This window comes from Sarcophilus harrisii, chromosome 1 (assembly GCF_902635505.1).
Source record: "Sarcophilus harrisii chromosome 1, mSarHar1.11, whole genome shotgun sequence".
In the NCBI taxonomy this organism is placed as follows: Eukaryota; Metazoa; Chordata; class Mammalia; order Dasyuromorphia; family Dasyuridae; genus Sarcophilus; species Sarcophilus harrisii.
The window spans coordinates 384,657,935-384,662,320 of NC_045426.1; the positions used below are offsets into that span (position 1 = coordinate 384,657,935).

Sequence of the window (4,386 nt, forward strand, 5' to 3'; positions counted from 1 at the left end):
AATATGACATTCCTGTCTCTCTGATCTTTTATTTTAGGAGCTGCTAAATCCTGGGTGATCCTGACCATGGCTCCTTGGTATTTGAATTGTTTCTTTCTAGCAGCTTGTAACAATTTTTCCTTGACCTTATTATTCTAGAATTTTGATACAATATTGCTGGGATTTTTCCTTGTGGAATCTCTTTCAGAAAGTTATTATTGTATTCTTTCAATGATTATTTTGACCTCTGACTCTAATATATTGGCATAGTTTTTTTTTTTTTTTTTTTTGATGATTTTTTTGAAAGATGCTATTCAGGCTCTTTTTTTTTTTTTTCAATCATGACTTTTAGACAGTCCAGTAATTTTTGAATTTTCTCTTCTGGATCTATTTTTCAAGTCAGTTGTTTTTCCAATGAAATGTTTTACATTTTCTTCTATTTTTCCTTCTTTTTAATTTGTTTGACTGATTCTTGATGTGTCATAGAGTAATTAACTTCCATTTGCCCAATTCTACTTTTTAATGTATGATTTTCTTAAATTAGCTTTTGTACCTCCTTTTCTATTTGACTCATTCCACATTAAAAGGGGTTGTTTTCTTTAGTCAGGTTTTGTCCTTTTTCTAAATTGTTGACTCACTCTGGCATACTGATTATTTTCCCCAATTTTTCTTATACCTTTCTTATTTGACTTTTAAAATCTTTTATTAGCTCTTCCACAAAGGATCTTTGGGCTCAAGATCAATTCACATCCCCCTTTGAGGTTTTGCATGTTGGCATTTTAAACTCTCCTGATTTGGTGTTTTGGTCTTCCCCATCACATAGTACCTTTCTATGGCTAAGGTTATTTTTTCTTCCTACTTTCCTCCCTCCTTCCCTCCCTTTTTTCCTTCTTATATTCCTTCCTTTCATTTTGAAGTGGGGGAGACAGAGGCAGAGAAAGACAGACAGAGACACAGAGATAAACAAACACACAGAGAGAAAGAGAGAGACAGACAAAGACAGATAGAGATAGAGACAGAGACAGAGAGAAAGACACATATACACACACAGGGAGAGAGAGAGAGACAGAGATAGAGACACAGAGACACACAGACAGAAAGAGATACAGAGACACAGAGAGAGAGACAGAAGGCAAAGACAGAAAGACAGACACACACACAGAGAAAAGGCACTGGGGGGAACTTTAATACCTTAAGGATCTTGGTCAGAACCAAAAAAACCTGAAACATTTCTTCATTAAAATAGAGACATTGGGGAGATGTCATATTGTTTTTAATTCTGAGAATCCGCATAACACTATTAAAACTGAGCCACATCCAAATCCTAAAATGTTCATGGCCAAAGGGGAACAACAACTATATATGCCTCTTTATTCGTTTTCTTCTGAGGAGACCAGCAACTCAATTAAGTAGTTAGACTTGCTAGAACAAAAAGTCAATTATTTCTTCATCACTTTTTGCAACCACAAAAATATATTCAACAGAGAGTGAAGATAAGGGGGTGATGATGGATTTTAATATCTGAAGAGTTATATGGTGGTGGAGTTCATCAGACTTAGTGAGGACTAATGCCAGGTTGACTGGAGAAATTCACCAAGGGGTTACCATGGAAAAACACAAGAAAGGAATTCTGAAATACACACAATGTGTCTATATCTCCTTTGAGTTGCAAGCAAATTGTGTGAAATAAAAGATAAATGCTAGTATTATCTTTTGTCAGTACATTTTTCCATTTAAAGAGGAACAATGGGGCAATAATTTTTTCAACAAAGACAGGAATCCATATTAATATAAATATTTCCGTACAACTCCCAAAATGCAAATGCCAATATCTATGGTTTTTCCATAAGAAGATGGGCCAGTTTGATTACCCCTTTGTATTAAGAGGGCATTCTACCACAAAGAGCCAAAGATTTTCCAGATGTGTATAAGAGAGCAGGTGTACAAGACAAGCAAACGAGCCCAAACAGCATTATGGAAAACACTGAGAAATTTGCTCCATGAGGATTATGGGCCCTAAAAGATAACTGGATCAAGTAGCCTGATCTGATATAGGAACATATAAAACTGGAAACTTTCCATGGGGGCCTCATACTGCTGGAAAATGCATTGTTACTGGTCAAGATCAAGAGAAGATACAATGTTGCTATCCTCGTTTTCTGTTCAAAATTGTTGTTCAATGAGATCAAAAGTCTTCTGGTAGATTTCCTTATTTTCATGACTCTATATTTTCTTTATCAGTGCACAATAGTGGTGAATGTCATTGCCATTCTTCTGGCTTTTTGCTTTCCAAGCCTCAGAATGTTTTCTAAGCCATTCAGGACAACTTATACTATCTTAGAGTCCATGACTTTGAGGAGATCATGGAGTACTTCCACTAAGTATTTTGTCTGTTCAGTGGGATACCCAGAAGTGGCATTTGCAATAGTTCAAGCAGTTTCTTTCTTTGTACAAAACCCAGAAATTTGCTGTATGTTAATGAAAGCTGCAAAAATATTGACATCTATCACAGTCTGGATCTCATCCTTACTCAGTTGTGATATTAGATGTTATTCAACAGTATGCTTTTTGGATAGATTTCTTTGGGCTACAGAGTAAATGCAATAAATTCTAAAAGGTTGAGCAATTCAAAATTACCTGTGTCTGAACATCATCACCTGTAACACTATTTCTTGCAGTCCATAAAGCAGGAGAAATCACTTTGTAGTCATTTTATGCATCAGTAGCTCCACTAGTCTACATATTCTGCATCAAATACTACTTGCATTTTATCATTGGGCTCATCTGACAGATCTAATAGTGACCAGCATGTGAGGCTAGCACAGTATCATTAACAAATAACCAAGATTTGAATAGGGGGAGACCTTTGCAAAATCTGGAGATGGAATTTTTTTTCTCTATTCTGAGTCATGGTCTAATGGTTCTGCTTTGAAAGTAGCCACAAGAGAGAGGGGAGAATGTTTCAGTTTAACACAGTCACATAGTACTGTCTCCAGAGATATTACCAAGAGCCCCAGACTATCTGCTTCTGCACATCTTCAAATTCTGAGCTGAGCAACTCTATGAAAATTGGCAAGCTTCTGCTTGAATCACAATTTGAGTCTAAAGGGAATTGCCTGAAGCAATATTTGTCAGCACCCAAGCTGATTCAGACTGTAACATAAAATTCTTTTTTCCTTTGAGAAATTCCACAAAGCTGGTCACCACTCCTGGCGTGTTGATGACTTCATCAACTGGCAGATTAGGTTCTTTTCAAAGTAGCTTTCTACAACTCTGGGGTGCTGAAAGTTGCTGCTCTGAGCTCTAGGAAAATATCATCTCAATCATATCAAATATAATGACCACTCTCGAGGTTATCTCCATGCTATTGATTTGGGCATCATGGAAGCTTCCATCTGACATTAATTCTTCTGCTATGATATTTTTTTTTTGCTTGAACAAGTACTCTACTCTACTCTACTCTTTTTCTCTTGCATAACTGAAGTCCTTCTTCTTCCCTTCTCCAATGCATCTTATTAGGATTCAGGGACTTGTTCTGGTAACTCTGTTTAGTTCTCTTTTACTGAGGAGGAAGGAAGGAGAAAGAAAATTTGGAACTCAAAATTAAAAAAAAAAATCTTTACAGATAATTGGAAAAATAGAATATCATTAAAAATAAAATTGCAACCTGCATATCATAAGTTGATTTGCATTGATAAAGAAAGTTCCTACACTAATGAGATCATAGCATTTGTGAATTGGAAGAGACCTCAGAAGGCATAGTATAAGTACTCTTTGTTACAGAAGAGTTGTTAATCTGCTTTGGTGAAAGAAGTTTTCACACCTGGGAGATTTTTATACTGATGAAATCAGAGATAAAAGATATCAAAGAAGATATTATGAAACATATGCATGGCTTGTGGAGATCTCTTATTCCATAATTACACAGCATATACACCACAATAGTAGAGTGAGTAGTTTTGCACCAGGGTCAGAATATTCAAAGACCAGACAGATTATCAAGACAGCTGTGAAAAGGAGAAAAAGTTCATCCTTAACATGAATCTGGGAAATGACCATTTTTTATTTACAACATTGCTGTACACTTTTACAATCAGCCTCTTCTAGCCTTTGAATTCCTCACCTTGCTGGCAAATTCTGACCTACTTTTTGTGATGCAAACATGGAAACTTTAGCTATCTGACCTGGCTGTTTCACTTGACACACAGAGACCTGATCTCTGCCCAGCATTTTCTTTCCCCTTGTTCCCCTGGGATAGATAAGGTTTCCTAGGCTTAGCTTCTTGCTTGCTTCCTTCCTTGACTCAGTTATTAAGTGAATCCAAGATAATCCAAGATTATAACCTGGGAAGTCTGATCCCAAGTCATTCCTTCAGTGCCCAGACCCACCTAATAATTTGAGAGACCA

The 4,386-nt window shown here is 36.4% G+C and overlaps 1 pseudogene; it reads right to left on the reverse strand.

Moving 5' to 3' along the window:
• Window positions 1-1,995: 1,995 nt before the first annotated feature.
• LOC100913915 lies at window positions 1,996-4,143 on the reverse strand (annotated as a pseudogene).
• Between the last annotated feature and the right edge of the window lie 243 nt (window positions 4,144-4,386).